Genomic DNA, 18,307 nt, shown 5'->3' on the forward strand with positions numbered 1-18,307 from the left:
GATGAACATGCATTGCAAATTAAGGCAAGAATCATTTGTGCAGGTGATCTCCCGGCTGTTGAAGCCAAGTATCACAGACACTGTATGCAGCAGTTTCTCACAGGCAGAGGTGGAGGAGAGTCCAGTACTAAAAATAATGACACAGTAAACTGCAATGCATTCCAGCTTTTATGTGACTGATTGTCAAGGAATCCTCAAAGTCAGTTCACAATATATGATCTGCAGGAGAAAATGAGTTTGTATCTTCCTGATGATGTTCAGCCTTACAGTGTCAAACATCTCAAGCGTCAACTTCTTTGAATATTATGGTGGAGATCTGACAATATCAGAAACAGATGGCAAAGCTAATGTTGTGACATTTGTGAAAAATGCATCATCTATCTTACAGGATTCATACAGTTTGGAAGATAATACCCTGGATGATGAGATCAAGCAGGCACAAAGATTGGGACATCATGTCAGGACTTCAATAGAAAACATCATCAGATGTGTTTTATCCATCCCCGCAAGACATAAACATAACTGAACTTGAAAAAGACATCCCTACAGTCCTGTTCAATTTTGTAAAAAGTATGATGGGAAAACCAAACTCAAATTCGGCTGCAGAAAAACAACACCTTGAAATTGTTTCACTTTGTCATGTGCTTATGCAAGCTTCAGCTCCAAAGCCTTATTTGTCACCCTTGCTTCTTTCTACTGGTCTTTTTGTTCATCAGACTACAAGGTCAAAGATCCTACTGAATGTCCTATCTGCTCTTGGACTCACCGTATCCTATGACCATGTTATGGATTTTGAAAAGTCAGCTGTTTCCAGTGAAACTATAGATGACCTTCCGGCTGGAATCTCCTCCATAGACAGGTGACGGATTTTGTCAATGGATTGCGGATAATTTTGACCATAATGTGGACACTCTCACAGGACAAGGATCAACACATGTCATGGGCGTCATTGCATGCCAAACCCACCTTCAGAGCACAGATTCGTAATTAAACGGCAGAAGAAAACCGCTGGTGCTAGTGCTAGTGCTAGTGCTGGTGATTTTGGGGACATTATCAGGCCATACCTACAATCTAAGGAAAACATCATCGTTGTATTTGAGAAAATGGAACCTATATGTGTGTCCTTGTTTGAAAAATACATCCAACAGGACACCCTGTGAATGTGAAGTACTACCAAGCTGGCAGAAGTGACTCGTGGTGAATCATGGTTCTGCCATTGTGTACCATCCAATGATTCCTTTGAACCCTCTGACAAATGAAGCAGATTTTAGTACCATGTCATGACAAGTGCCTTCATTTCAGTGCCCATGTCAAGAATTATATGTAATTGACAGGAAGATATCAACAGACAAAATGTTTTCTACTTTGTTGCAGACATTTTTGTTCTGAAAAAACATCAATAGATATGCTATTTTGAAGTTAGTATGGCAGCCATCTTGGATTTTGTCAGTTTTATCTGTAATTTTAATCCCAAAGAAAATTCCTAGTTCCGGAAAATATTTTGTAAATTGTATGAAAATTTAAAATAATACTTCTATAGTAAAATTATGAAAAGAAATGTGCAGTGTATAAGGGAATAGTTCCTCAAGAAAATCTTCTCACAAAAATAGACTTTAATAGGTAGTTTCATTATCTGGTTCAATCTTATAATACAGCATGCTAATTGAGTAACCAAATACAATTATCTAAATGATGAATTAAATATATACATATTTTTAGAAACTTTTAACAATTTTCTCTCATTTTAAATGCTTTTGCCTCAAAATGACAATTTCCCCAGGGTTGATTTGGGTTGGGTTTTATGGTGAATACACATTACTGTTGGAGCCGTTTGAACATAAAACTTGCTTGTTATCGCAAATGTCCGGGTTCTTCGACAATTCTACTGGCCTAAACGCCAAAATTCCGTGATGCCTCTGACACCGTTGAGGCATTAGCCTTTACAGCCTGTACCGCCGAAATAAGCTTGTTTGGCGAATTGAGTTTCCTCTTTTTCACGGTCAGCATCTAAAATTTGAACAAAATGTACTTTGTCTAATATTCGTTATTATGTATTTTAAAAATTCCTTACCTTTTAAATACCATTAATCCGATATTCCTTTATAATTTGTTTCAAATTAGTTTAAGGCTTAAATATTTTACACTCATTATTTGTTACTTGTTAGGATGTAAAGTTAAGTTCAGTCTCAGATGGATATTTTATGTGCTCTTCTTTGAGTTTCTACAATGTCACTATATAGGGAACATTCCTCAGTTATCTCCCTTTACTGCTTCGCCAATAGATGGCGCCAATCACTACGGTCCTAAGTGTACTTCCGGCATAATGATGGCGTTCAAAGTTTGTTGCACGGTCGATTTCAAATGCGCAGCAATATAACGATGCCTGACACGTGACACAGAGGTTCGACGTGTCCGAGAGGTCAAAACTTGCTGAAATGGTGGTTGACTATCATACGAAGTAGCGACGAATGAAACAAAAGCATGACGAGGTAGCCGTCAGCTCTCGCTGGTCTCACTCTCAGTGTTGTGTGCCATTTCCACTTCTGACAGAGCGATTTCGTTACTGTATCTAATTATGGTAAGTACCACGTATTTTGTATCTTTTACAGTTTGAAGAAAACGTTGTTATTGTTATTCCCCTTGCCAAATTTAGTTAACGTGCATGCCAACCGAAATTACGAGCAGGGGATTTGAATCGATTCAGGGAAAAAGAATGTGTTGCTTCAAGAGGGACACATGCTGTACAAAACTTTTCACGCGAAACATTAGGGGCCTCTCACTGTAGTAATCATCAAAACTTACAGTACACAATCTTTCCGCTTTACAAAGGGTGGGTAAGAGTTCCTTACGTACCCCCACCTAATCTTTAACTATAAATTATACACTAAACTATAGTGTTTGCTCATCACAAAAATAGGCGGGGGTACTAAGGAACTCTTTCCAATTATATCTTAGCAAAGCATTCATCACTTGATATGGCCTGTTGATTTTACCTGCTTGTCTTCTCTCATACAGCACCTGGTCATGCATCTTAAATACAGTTGTCAGTTTGACACTTGAGTTATATTGTGTAATCTACTAAAATTCTACTGTATGTGATATTTTCACATATGCTTATATCTCCTGATGACAGGTAGGTTGAGTAGGCAAGTAAATTGGAACAGACCCCAATTTATTATTTTCAATGTTTTAAGGTAATTGGCATTTCACAAGTAAATTTTCATGTGAACCTGTTGGTTAACTTTCATTTGCTTCTTGCTTTTAAAAAGCAAGTAAGCATCATTATATACATGTTTGCAAAGTTGTTTATGTTTGACACTGACAACTTTGCTCCCTTCATCGTGTTCATTGTGGAATTAAAGTTTACCAAGAATGCTAATACACAATTGACTTTTCCCCTTTAATGCATGATATTACATCTCCCTACAGGTGCCTGTTGTCCACAAAGATGAGGCCCAGGTGATTCCAGAATACACATGATACAGGTTAATGTTTGTTTACTTTTGGTATGAATTTGTCTGAATAATGTCTGGTGTACTTGTTGAACACACTTCTTTGTATCAGACATATCTCCCTATAGAAAAAAAAAAATAACGAGGAGAGTTACTTGCTTGATAACTGTGTTAGTAGCTACACCACAATGTCGCTCATATTATATTAAAAAGAAGTTGTATATCCATAGAACTCTCCTTGTTGTTCATCACACCAACTTTTAAATGCCACTCAGAGAAGGAAAAAATGTCAGCATATTTAAATTATGCTTCTCCATAGTTGAAACATTTGTTTAAGAAGAATGTTTTTCCACCTTTGACCTATCCAAATGAATATGTTAATTATGTGACATGTCTTTCTCCACAATAGTAACTTAAATCTGATACATTTTCTCATAACTGGCAGTCATGAGATAATATTACCCTGTATCAGTTTGGATAGTAATACTCCACTAATGTTTTTCAGGATGAACACCTCTGAGACACAGAGAAAAACAGATGTTTTCCCTGGACTGTATCAGCTAACCTACTTAATGCTGGTGGATACTTGTGATGTTAAATGTAACATCAGTGAGGTCGCTGGGGAGGAAACAATCACCCATGATGATTTTGATGGCAAGAATATTGAGCCAAACATTTTCTCTCCAGACTGGGCACAGGCCAAATATGAAAGTAACTGTATATCAACACAGAGACAAACATGTCAGTGCTTCCAGTACTAATTACTATGCTTAGTGCTGCAGCAATTTATTTACATAGGACTGTCAAAGTATTCAGACTTCACTGTTGTACTTCCATTTTGGTGCATATGCATGTTACCTAAATAATCTGTACAGCAATATTGACAGTATGATTGTCAGTGTGGAAAACATCAACATGCATCTGATGTAAGTGTTAATCAAGGTTCTTCAAAGGAGATCATCATTTTAACTGTATGTATGTCTATATTTATGAATGTCCATACATGCAGAATATAATATGTTGAACAATAAAAACTGAAATGACAACCCAGACTTTGATGATTTTGTCTGATGATAACTGACACATGAGAATAATCATAAGTATTAAAGAATCTCAATTGTACCATTTAGACTACCATTCAAAAGCTAAATTATTCCTTGTTTCAGTATTTCAAATACACACTATGTTCACTGACACTGTGAGTCCATTATAATTGTGACAAGCCTTGATGTAATTTGCAAACCCTTCACACATGCTGGAATAACAAATGTGAAATATTTGTATTCAAATTTAAAAGCAAATTTGTACATAATAAAGATTATGCTTAAAATTATGGGGTGGGTTTAATTGATTTTGAATATGACATATGCAAAGGGGTGTCATGAATTGTAGGGAGGTCATTCACATAGTGGTGATTTTTATGGAGAAGCATGTACAAACTCCCACCCCATTAATTATGAACGGTCCCTACCTATGTATGTAGAAACTATAAACCGGAAGTCGTGTGCTTATTTATCGTGTGAATGGGTGTAATATATTTTGTTGAACACACTGTCAACGAGTCGTTAAATCGATAAAAATATTTATGTTTCAAATCCTCAAGAAAACGATCCGTTGACATAGCATTTCCTCTTTCCATTGCATCCCAAAGCGTTATAGGCTATGAGAATAGGTTGTTTACGTGAACGAAAACTGAAGCACTTATGTTGTGCGCGTAATCAGGTCAGTGCTTACGTTATTTGTCTAACGCTAATTTCAGTGTACACTAATCCTATGTTCTAACAACTATTACGACGCCGTTAATGCTCTGTGTAATGTGACATAGTGGGGAATAAATGGTTTGACGAATTTACAAAGCAACTACTCAATAAGAAATTCCGAGAAACGGCAGTATTACAATAACTGCAGTACCGTTCTATTAGCATTATTTTTCGTCCAGACACGCTAGTTCTTCGTGCTTTGACAACAGTCTTCAGTCGGGGCAACTTCCAGCTTCTGTAATTCGTAATATAAGAACCACAGAGTAAAAAGGAGGTTTAATGTCGATTTAAGTTTAGGCTTGGCCGATAGGCAGGCCTATATGCCAGTATCAGAGTGACAGGTACTGTTGGACCGTAACTACCGCAGCGCTCCAAGCGGGCAAGGGGGCGCAACTCCAGGAATGTTCCCCATTAATAGCGTAACTTTTGCAAACGTGCAGCGGCCATGCAGACGACACTGCGCGACATGACAGCTGTGAATTAAATCAGCCTGTCCTTTACTAATTTGTCATAATCGGCGATATACAGTAATTGAGAATCAGTTAAATCTACAACAGGTGAAATCAAATTGGGTTCAAACTCTAGGCGTTATTAATCTTAGTCTGCCGGTGGAAATTATTTTTACGTCTGCTTTGACGAAACCGAGAAGACAACGGGAATATGGAGATGTCGCCGCGCGGTTGAATTTATCCTAGCTGACTGTTTGAGTAGTTGTTTGCAATTTTGGTAATGTGTGTTGTCTCAGGGAAAAATAAAGAAAAAGGTGAAAATTGACATGTCACATGTCGCATGCCAAAACATGTAAGTCATTATTTGCAACTTTACAGGAGATACGAAAACGGTATTTTCATTGTTACTAGAGATAACGCGGCGAAAATAGGCTCAAAACCTAACATGAAACATACAATGAAGGATTAAGAGTCGTTACACGAGTTTTCAGTAATATTTCAACATTTAGTGCAAACAAAATCATTTGTGACTTCTGCATTACCCGCCAAAACGACCTACGTCAGCACAAGTTTCCATGCCAAAACAACAAGTGACAAAAGGTACATGCCAAAATAAACTAAGTCACTAAAATACTTAACTACTTTGATTATTCAGTGTAAATTACCCCGATTATGGTTGTAAGTATATTTAATATTCTATTTCAATGCTAAATGTTAACAATGACAATAGAATAGGTCCTGGTATCGGCATGTAAGCCTAATGGAATATGCAGTTCCCTATCCAATTATTATTGCCACTTAAACAAGGTGACATTGTGATAGCATGAGCCTCACACTGTGACAAGCAAGGTCATGGAATATGGAACAAATCGTTTTCGTAAAAAATATAATGGTGTTGAACAAGATATCCTGAATGTTGCATTTGACTAGCAGTTGCTGTAAATGGGTAACCATGAGACAGAATCTTTTAGTACTCTGTCACTTCTGTGTCAGTGTATTTTAGTTTTGTAACCACAATATGGTCAATGGCAATAAAGAACAGACTTTACAATAATGTTAACCTTAATTTCCAATTAAAAATATGAACATGGCAATCAACAGCTTATCAAATGTCATAAAACAACAGGATTTCAGCAGTGCCTATCATCAAGGGTTTCAAGAAGTGTCTTAATTCCAAATTAACGCAATTCAATTGAACACACTGAAAAGAAAATGCAGTATATTTCCTTTTGTTGTTCAGGTAACATCAACTTAACAAACTCTAATGTAATACTAATTTTTGTCTGTTTGTCATGAATGAATGAACAAACGCTTACTCGGATCTGCAGCTGGAAACAAACTCTTGATGAACACATACACATCATTAATATCATTCTATAATCTATTCACTTAGTTTTTCAAGGTAGTGTACCTTAAATGCCTGGGTTCAAAACCGACTCATCGCCTGTAGCACCAAAGGTCATCACAACATTTGAAGTCGCTAGTCATCACAAAACTTCAACATCTTCAACTTCATCACCTTCATGATGCAGTGACTGGAAGTAGCGACGCTTGTCCACATCAGAAATGTATGGAATTTGTTTCTGAATGTCTTTCCATTTCGCTTTTCTCAGCTTGATCTGCTCTGTGTACTTTGCTGTCAGTTCCTGGGAATAGGCACTCCTCTTGAGAACATGAACCTTTTCCACGGTTCCTCGATGATCAGATGTATACCGTCACCGCACTTCTATCTTGAGTGGAATGATCTTCAATGTGCCTGAGTGAATATCCAGTTCCTCGCTAGCTCCATAGCTGAACATCTGAGTTTACTGAAAGAGACCATTTTGGTCTTTAAAGGCTGTCTTGATGCTGTTTTGACTGAGGGTGCGAAGTCCATGAAGTCAGTATTTCTCATTTCCATAACAGAGAATGGCCTTGGGTGGGCTACACCTATGAATGCAAGTGTAGTCTTTTCCACGAGGGACCTGTCGTACACTGGCTGGAAATACTGCAGATGGATAGCAAACTTCAATGTATTTCAGCCACGGTATGGCAGAGATAATTTCTAACTGATTTTTCTCTGATAGATCCTGAAGCCCAATTATTCTAAGGTGAGATATACCTGTGTACATCTGTAGTCCCATGCATACATCCTCAGTGTTGTCATCATGTAACCAGCCGGAAAAGGTGAGCTCTTTAAGCATTTTTAGCACATGCAATGATTGCAATGAGTATAAATGTACGCTACTGAGCAGAATCTTCTCCACATTGGTGCATAATGGTATATACTTGGAAAACTCATAATGTTCATCTGATTTTGAAAGGAAGACACAACTTTGAAGATTGAGGTAGATGTATTTCGACCAAAGTGGTGGGCTTCTAGAAATCTCGGCCCATTTGTTAGAATAAAACATCCTGTCAACACATTTGATCCATTCCCTGCCAAAACAACCTAAGGCACGGGGAGTGGAAAATGGAGTTTACAGGCCTAAATTAATCATTTCAACGTTCAGTCTCATATTTGGTTTAAGTTTGGTAACAGTGTTCATCATAAATTATCATTTCATATAATTTATACATACCTTTAAGCTGTTTTAACTCCAGAACTGTCCTCATTTTGAGTTGCTTGTTTGGTTGGTAACCATGCGGTCGGAAGACTTTTCTACCTCCAGTTCCATGCCAAAACAACCTAAGTCATCACTGTTGTCAGCCAAAACAACCTAAGTCTGACTAGAGCTTCTCAAGCTGCATATACCTCTGTTATTATTCCTGATCAATTATTATTAAGTCTGACCTAGGTTGTTTTGGCATGCCACCCTTCAGTTATATGTTGTCAGTATCGTCTGCATGGTATCTGTCGAGTCAATAAAACGGAGACGGAAATTTTTTAGTCTTTAATTTTTAATTCAGCCTCGGTAACCACGGTTGAGATGGAAATTTAGGTCAATCCAAAGTTTAGTGATTGGGTGTTGGCATTATGTCTATGTTTAGGCAAAATAAAATCTGCACTTTTAATGAACTGAACTGTAATATGTCATGGATTCAAAACATAGCCAGAATGATTTTCAGTCACTTCTCATCATTTATTAAATTTCATGTCAATACACTTATGGTCATGGTTATTTATAAACATGTGGGTTTAACCTTCTCGTTTAACGGGAATTGGTGGCATCATTTTGAAAACATTGTCAAAAAGACATCTAGCATGATTGGAATAGTTCAGAAATTAAAGTTCCTACTAAATAGAACACCAGTTTTTTCAGGATTTACTCCCACCTGTAGTGTAAACCGTACTCTATGAGATAAGAAACTCAAATAGTTTTAGCCAACCATGTACAAGACTGAGGTACTGAACATCATCTTTTTTCCATCAGCAATTAAAATGTGGAATAATACTCCCTAAGCCATTAGAAATTGGGACTCTGTTGCATCATTTAAGTGTTATATCAACGTGAAAGAAAAATGTGCACCTAAACATTATTCATATGGAATATGGAAGTTCAATGTTGTGCACACAAGATTAAGAGTACATTTAATTATGATTTATTTATAATAAATATATACAAATGACGTATCATGTAAATGTGGCCATATAGATGTGAGAATGTCTTTTATTACTTCCTTGAATGTCCATTGTATACTATTCAGGGACAAACTGTTACAATCTTTAGAAAGTATTGTCAAACTTAGAACACTGATTGGTATTAATCTTATCTTACATGGCAATGAAGGTCTCTCAATTACTGAAAATCAAAATGTTTTCCAATATGTACATATCTATGTCTCTCAAACAAAACATTTTCTCAGTTTACTTCTGTTGTACATATCCTTTTATTGGGAGAAAGCTTTTCTAAGTTGGATAACTTGTGCCCAATCTTTTTCTTGAATGAATAAAATATGTTTCAATCAAACCTGTCAGTGACAAACCTGTTTTATATTCGATAGTAATTGATAGTTTGAGAAGAGAAGACAGATTATCATTTAATCACAACAAAGTTCTATTTACACACAATCAAACTTCTCAGTAACGAACCTGTTTCAGGCTAACCCTATTCTACTCACTAGACAGTGGACTGTTCCATTATACCCGTAGGTGCTACCCTACCCTAACCTGTCAAATGGGTGTCTGTCAGTTGGGAGATACCCGTTCGCTAGCCAGTATGATGCTGTAACCTTATTATTTACTTTAATGCTAAAATATGGATGGACATTCGAAGATAGATTGTGATATAACCAAAATAGGTGACACATGATGTTTTTAATACTTTTAATTGAGATTCTATTACACTCCCCCATTCCCACTAAAATCCTAAATACTCCTGTATTTATAATAGCTGTGTCTTCATCTCTTCACACTTCGAGGCACAGTGACACATCGTTCAGTTGTTTTAATAGGGAATCTAGCTCAGAGTCTCTCATGGTGGCAAGAGTTGTCATCATCTGTACTTGTCTGGCAGCAGTTGGGTGCAGGTCACTTTCTTTCTCTCTGCGTGCCACCATCAGGAGGAACTTGTACTGGTAGAGTCGCATCTTGTGGATTCCATTTAGCTCGACTTTAGCGTCTCCAGTGCCTGGAAGTTCCAGGAAGTGGTATCTGTCTAACAGGTCCTGTCTGCTTGAATTTGGCATGCACCCCGCAGCCCTTCTTCAAATTTCATTACTGCGAATTCCCAGTTTAACAGCTTCCTATCCGCTGTCATGGCCATCCATCCCTTTGGCGGCCAGAGGATGCGGCTCCCGACAAGGCGAAGAGGACTTCCCCGCCTGGTCCATTCCCTTCTGGCTGGGGTAAACTGGGGCATAGCTCCTGTCTTCAATAGGTGAATGAATGAGATGATGTAGACGGCCAGGAGAATGCACGTTTGACATCAGATATCAGATCATTTCAAAGCCTAGCTGTCCGTTACAGCCTTCCAGGATCCTAGGCAGGTGGGCAAGATCAACTGGTGTCGATGAATTTGATTGCCGCTCAGGAGCTTTTCTTCCTACTAACTGGAATAAGTTCCTCGCAAGGATTTCTCCAATGGTTTTGTTCTTCAAAATGTTGGGAGACAGGTCGAGTTGGACCCAGCCGAAAGGACCGCCTGTAATCTGGAAATCCAGAGTTATGTCCTGTTTTCCAACTTTTACAGCATTCAGAAGATAATGGGGGCCTTGAATCTTCGGTGCTTCGGGATCTTATGCCTCAAATGATTGGTGCTCGACAAGCTCGACGAAATGTTCGCTGTTCATCACACCACACACAGAGGACCCGTAGTGCACCATAGTCGTCCTGTGCAATATGGTTCTTCAATTCCTTCTTGGAGGCACAGACAGCAGGACACATCCAGCAGGTGAATTTCGCCATTGCTGAAATAATATATTTGATATTAGCAGTTGACCATGGCTGATACGACCATCATACATGGTATTTATGGAGACGAGAGCCCTGTCAAGTATGTTCAGTTTTCCCTTCACTCATTAGTTCCTAATGCTATCCCTGACAAAACAATTGATGTACCATGCAGAAGATACACGATATAATACCGGTAACCATTCTTATTTCCAGATAAGTATAACCCTGGTAGGTGTCCTCTCACATATTTGGGGAAAAAAGTGTATATAACTCACCATTTTGCCATAATGTCCGAAAGATAGACAACAGAAAAGTTGCTTCTCCAACTCAGTCAAGGATAACATCATCATCTCGGGTAGGAACATTTGAACATTAGATGTTCAGCACATCTTAGGGCTGACAAACGTCTTCCAAATTTGTTACCAACCTGATCAACCAGAGAGCATCAGATAAGTCGACTTCAGAATTTCATCAGGCAGAAATAATGTTTAATGTTAATTATAATGTTTATTGTATTGAACAAATATGTACAGCGATCAGAAAATCATGGGCCTCGCCTCTTGTTTTGTATCTGCTGATCCATCTGGGCACATTCCGTCCCAAGTATGGAAGTAGTCTGCTAATGTGGATTGCCTAAACCATCTGATGTTGCAACCTCTTCACCAGGTACGTGAGATCATTTAACACTGTGGAACCAGAATCAACCAGAAATCTCACCTCCATGGTGTCTACTATTCCACCGACATAGAAACCATTGTCACATTTATGGATAGATTTGCCAAAGTGTCCTATTCTAGGAATGTCTCTGTTACTGAGCCTTTGTTCCTCTCTCAAGATTGACAGATTGAAGTTTCTCTGCCCCTTAGAGTTTCCCTACCGGTGACTTTATTGTATCCCACCATTAGAGTTTGGGGGCGTCTGAGGCATTGTTTGTGTCCTCGGCATTTGGGCGTACGTTAGCTGAGATTGCTTGAAGCTCTGGCACATCTGATTATAGATGGGACAGTTCCTGACAGATGCCCATTTTCGTTCCAGACAATGCAACATCGTGCAGGTCTCAGACTGAGCAGTGTAATTTCTACCCTCAGGTGTAGGCACAGTGCGCCGTTCTCTATTGGACTCATACCCCTTGTTTTCAAGCCTAGATAGACTTGAGTCAACGTCCTTGAGATACTTCTCAAGACCAAGTGAATGACCTTTATCATCTGATAATTCAGCTGATGGTGGACCAATATGACGTACAGATGGCATCTTTCTGTCCCTAGTATCATCCATTATAGCCTCATAGCGTCCAATAACATCAACAGCTTCAGAGACAGAGCGCCAATTAAGATCCATGCATCAACATTTCATTTCTAGAGGTATTGCTTTATACAGCTGGTTTAGGGCTAGGGCTTCCTGAGCTCTAGCATCAAGGTTAGAATAGGCTCGCTGTGCCATCTGTCTCACATCATCACCTAATCACCTAAAGTAGCAATTGATTCATTGGGTCATCTTTGCCTCATCTCTAACCGTGAGAGCCAATGACTTTGTTAACGTGTATCACCAGTTTTCCTGACAAGGTAAGTGTAGTTACGCCTCTCATCTGGATACACATGTACACCTATTATAATAGAAGGTACATGCTGAACCTCTTAAACTAGCTGCAGGGGCCAAACCCTTGTCCTGGTCACCCCATCTGCCAAGCTCAGCACATGCCTCAAAGTGACGCAGGTATTCTTCCCAATCACCATGACTAACATATGAGTCAGGATGGAAATTAAGACCTGCTTTGGGTATAAAATGCATGTTTGCTTTAGTAGTAATAGGCCTTAGTAATCATCAGTCTGTCAGTGACAAACCTGTTTTTATATTCGATAGTAATTGATAGTTTGAGAAGAGAAGACAGATTATCATTTAATCACAACAAAGTTCTATTTACACACAATCAAACTTCCCTCAGTAACGAACCTGTTTCAGGCTAACCCTACTCTACTCACTAGACGGTGGACTGTTCCATTATACCCGTAGGTGCTACCCTAATTAACCTGTCAAATGGGTGTCTGTCAGTTGGGAGATACCTTGTTCAGCCAGCCAGTATGATGCTGTAACCTTATTATTTACTTTAATGCTAAAATATGGATGGACATTCGAAGATAGATTGTAATATAACCAAAATAGGTGACACATGATGTTTTTAATACTTTTAATTGAGATTCTATTACACTCCCCTTCCCACTAAAAAAATCCTAAATACTCCTGTATTTATAATAGCTGTGTCTTTATCTCTTCACACTTCGAGGCACAGTGGCACATCGTTCAGTTGTTTTAATAGCGAATCTAGGTCAGAGTCTCTCATGGTGGCAAGAGTTGTCATCATCTGTACTTCTTGTCTGGCAGCAGTTGGGTGCAGGTCACTTCTTTCCACTTGTGTCTGCCACCATCAGGAGGAACTTGTACTGGTACAGTCGCATCTTGTGGATTCCATTTAGCTCGACTTTAGCGTCTCCAGTGCCCGGAAGTTCCAGGAAGTGGTATCTGTCTAACAGGTCCTGTCTGCTTGAATTTGGCATGCACCCCCCGCAGCCCTTCTTCAAATTTCATTACTGCGAATTCCCAGTTTAACCGCTTCCTATCATGTCATGGCCATCCATCCCTTTGGTGGCCAGAGGATGCGGCTCCCACCAAGGCGAAGAGGACTCCCCCGCCTGGTCCCATTTCCCTTCTGGCTGGGGTAAACTGGGGCATATCTCCTGTGTCTTCAATAGGTGAATGAATGGTAGATGATGTAGACGGCCAGGAGAATGCACGTTTGACATCAGATATCAGATCACTTCAAAGCCTAGCTGTCCGTTACAGCCTTCCAGGATCCCAGGCAGGTGGGCAAGATCAACTGGTGTCGATGAATTTGATTGCCGCTCAGGAGCTTTTTCTTCCTACTAACTGGAATAAGTTCCTCGCAAGGATTTCCAATGGTTTTGTTCTTCAAAATGTTGGGAGACAGGTCGAGTTGGACCCAGCCGAAAGGACCGCCTGTAATCTGGAAATCCAGGAGTTATCTCCTGTTTTCCAACTTTTACTGCATTCAGAAGATAATGGGGCCTTGAATCTTCGGTGCTTCGGGATTTTATGCCTTAAAATGATTGGTGCTTCGACAAGCTCTCGACGAAATGTTCGCCGTTCATCACACCACACACAGAAGACCCTGTAGTGCAACATGGTCGTCCCGTGCAATTTGGTTCTTCAATTCCTCTTGAGGCATTGTGACCGCAGGACACATCCACCAGGTGAATTTCCATTGCTGAAATAATATATTTGATATTAGCAGTTGACCATGGCTGATACGACCGTCATACATGGTATTTATGGAGACGAGAGCCCTGTCAAGTACGTTCAGTTTTCCTTCACTCATTAGTTCCTAATGCTATCCCTGACAAAACAATGGATGTACCATGCAGAAGCTCCAAGATATAATACCGGTAACCATTCTTATTTCCAGATAAATATAACCCTGGTAGGTGCCCTCTCACATATTTGGGGAAAAGTGTATATAACTCACCATTTTGCCATAATGTCCAAAGATAGACAACAGAAAAGTCAAGGATAACATCATCAGCTTGGGTAGGAACATGTGAACATTAGATGTTCAGTACATCTTAGCGCTGACAAATTTGTTACCAACCTGATCAACCAGAGAGCATCAGATAAGTCGACTTCAGAATTTCATCAGGCAGAAATAATGTTTAATGTTAATTATAATGTTTATTGTATTGAACAAATATGTACAGTGATCAGAAAATCATGGGCCTCGCCTCTTGTTTTGTATCTGCTGATCTATCTGGGCACATTCCGTCCCAAGTATGGAAGTTGTCTGCCAATGGGGGATTGGGTTTGCCATCTGATGTTGCGACCTCTTCACCAGGTAGGTGAGATCATCTTAACACTGTGGAACCAGAATCAACCAGAAATCTCACCTCCATGGTGTCTACTATCCCACCGACATAGAAACCATTGTCACATTTATGAATAGATTTTGCCAAAGTGTCCTATTCTAGGAATGTCTCTGTTACTGAGCCTTTGTTCCTCTCTCTCAAGATTGACAGATTGAAGTTTCCCTGCCCCTTAGAGTTTCCCCTGCCTGTGACTTTTTATTGTATCCCCACCATTAGAGTTTGGGGGCGTCTGAGGGCATTGTTTGTGTCCTCGGCATTTGGGCGTACGTTAGCTGAGATTGCTTGAAGCTCTGGCACATCTGATTATAGATGGGACAGTTCCTGAGCAGATGCCCATTTTCGTTCCAGGCAATGCAACATCGTGCAGGTCTCTGAGATTGAGCAGTGTAATTTCTACCCTCATATATATGGCTACAGAAGTGTTGTAAAGAATTCATGACAGGAAAATACGAATATCAAATAATATATCGAGAGAGCAGTTGTTAAATACTCATTCACAGTATATTAATGATATGACCCTATTGCGTTGATAAATATTTTTCTAAAAGTGAAATTAAAATTGAATCTTGATTTTGCACGTTAACTTGATTACTTTAATGATTAACTAAGACAAAATCACTCCATCACCGAAAAGAAAATATCTTGAGCTCTGCCATTGGGCATGACAGACTCTACGGCAACGGCATAAGCCAGGGGAAACCACTCCCATCTTGCCCATAAACTAAAATTATCTGCTCTTGAGTTAATGAAAAGGTCACGGCCATTGTTAATCGCACGCGGACACCATTTGCTAGTATCCTTCCTTGATTATCAAAAAGGTATGTTGTTTCACACTTATTCCAACATTGAATCGGTTGGGAATAGTACTTTGTGATATCGACTCGATAGTTCTGTGGTTCACTACAGCAAATAACAATGTATCCGACGTTAAATCGGTTGTGCATTCTCCGTGTTGTTGAAGTGTCGAGGCGAATCATACAGTACAGTTTTATGCAATATAAAAGCACGCTATCTCCAAACGTAAAGCTGATTATTTGCGTGAAACTTGAACACCATTTTGTCACAGACTACAATGATCTTAGCTCCTTACAATTGGTCCGGACCAATTGTAAGTTTCGATTGTAACTTACAACGATCTTAGCCTACAATCGCTTTGTGCAAGTCGATGGCGATTGTAGCCGAAGCCTAAGATCGCGATCTTAAGGATTTACAATAATTGTAGCGCTAAGATCGTTCTGTGCAAGTGGGCCCTGGTTTAGGGCTAGGGCTTCCTGAGCTCTAGCATCAAGGTTAGAATAGGCTCGCTGTGCCATCTGTCTCACATCATCACCTAAAGTAGCAATTGATTCATTGGGTCATCTTTGCCTCATCTCTAACCGTGAGAGCCAATGACTTTGTTAACGTGTATCACCAGTTTTCCTGACAAGGTAAGTGTAGTTACGCCTCTCATCTGGATACACATGTACACCTATTATAATAGAAGGTACATGCTGAACCTCTTAAACTAGCTGCAGGGGCCAAACCCTTGTCCTGGTCACCCCATCTGCCAAGCTCAGCACATGCCTCAAAGTGACGCAGGTATTCTTCCCAATCACCATGACTAACATATGAGTCAGGATGGAAATTAAGACCTGCTTTGGGTATAAAATGCATGTTTGCTTTAGTAATAGGCCTTAGTAATCATCAGTATCCTCGGCATGGGGTAACGCAGATGAGACTGGCATCAGTCCCTCTACCAGAGGAGCAAACATTCGCCCATGGCTAGGAACATAAGTAGCACCATCAGCTATTGTACAAATATTCCAAGGACCTCTCCTTGGAGAAGACATTGGGACACCCACGAAGTACATCACCCTCAAAGCGACTCTTTTGTACCAGTAGATGTGGCGTTCCCGGCTCATTGGTGGCCTATCATCAGAGGCAGATCTAACACTTGAGCCACAACTGACTCTGAAGATTTGAGACATCTGATCATCATCTGGTTCATCACCAGGAGAATTCCTTGTAACATCTATAGTTTTGAATATGACATCTGGGTCTGGTGACTCTGCCATCGTCTCCAGAATCTACCAACCCTAATGGATTCGGACCACTAGATACTAACTATGAAAATCAATATCCCACTTCTGACACCAAAATTGTAACACCCTTGGGGTGCACGTGTGAAGACAAATAACACAATGAGATGATGAAGTTGAGAATCAAAGTTTGCAGTGATGCATGCAAAACTTTGTTTTAATGGCAACAATGTAGATGCAACTTATTATCAATGTGATAAAATAACTGATACTAATAAATATCCCCAGTACTGATCAAACACTACGCGGAATATAGATAGATTTTAATGGCAAGCCTCGGCCTCCAAGAAAATAATGTTTATTATGTTATTTCAACTCGAATATCTTGCAAAAATGATACTGTGTAAATAATATGTTATCAAGTTATTCTAAATTTGACTTTAAAATATATATATACCTAGTGGCAGTTAAGATGATAAATTTGAGAGTAGTAGAGGTGCCATGTCTTATGGAATCTGAATCAAAGTATGAATCTGAATCCTTATGAATCTGAACTGAATGTGAATTAAATCTGAAATGGCCTCAGCCTTGACTAGTGATCGTATTTATAGGCATCATCATTAGGAGGTCATGTGACCTTTCTCAGCCAAACAGAACTAGGGCTGGGACGATACACTATTGTGGCGGCCGGACTCAAACTTCTAAAAAACCTTGTCAGTCTTGTTTTCAGGAAGAGTCGAACACTTCCTTTCAATGAATAAATAGCTTTTTATTCATAGGTATAAATGTACTTCAGCACAATGCTCTTTTTAATAAGTAGATCCCTCTCAAGCTTAAGGTTTATGTGCATGGACCAGTGTTAGGGCAATATAAGTATGACCTTTGACTTTACTGTTATATAGATATAGTGATGGCTTAATTATCAGGGTAATCTGAATAACTTGATAGTTACTAAGATAAAAATTTGTAGTCTGCCCTTGGTTTGAAACTGACCGGTAGACTGCCAAAGTCAGAATGACCCAACATGGGTCTCACCGTATTTATAGGTGTGAGAAAATGGTCACGTCAGTTCTAGACCAATCAAATTACGAGCTATTACGTCCCGTTACGTCCTTTATTCTTTGAGGGATCTACTTTCACAACATGAAACGACTTAAATAAAGAGGAAGGCGAATTATCTCAGGAGGTAATCAGGTAGGGTAATGACTATTTTTACCAATTAATTAATTATGTGTAATTAATTCATTAAATGCCTTCCAATATCATAAGATCAACAATTGCGTCTCTCTACGTCTTGCTACGACCTTGCTGCCTGCTGAGGAGACGTAATATCAACAAGCAGCATCGGCTGGGAATTACGATGGACAATTCAAAGAGGAAGA

The 18,307-nt window shown here is 39.3% G+C and overlaps 1 long non-coding RNA gene across 1 annotated transcript; it reads left to right on the forward strand.

The window, feature by feature from the left end:
* Positions 1–2,420: 2,420 nt before the first annotated feature.
* Positions 2,421–4,246, forward strand: LOC124285362. The gene is made up of 3 exons (XR_006900800.1): positions 2,421–2,578; positions 3,430–3,485; positions 3,958–4,246. It is a non-coding gene; the product is annotated as an uncharacterized LOC124285362 (long non-coding RNA).
* The last annotated feature ends 14,061 nt before the right edge of the window (positions 4,247–18,307 follow it).

The sequence above is a fragment of the Haliotis rubra genome, unplaced genomic scaffold, assembly GCF_003918875.1.
Source record: "Haliotis rubra isolate DU_JTF1 unplaced genomic scaffold, ASM391887v1 Scf36, whole genome shotgun sequence".
Lineage (NCBI taxonomy): Eukaryota > Metazoa > Mollusca > Gastropoda > Lepetellida > Haliotidae > Haliotis > Haliotis rubra.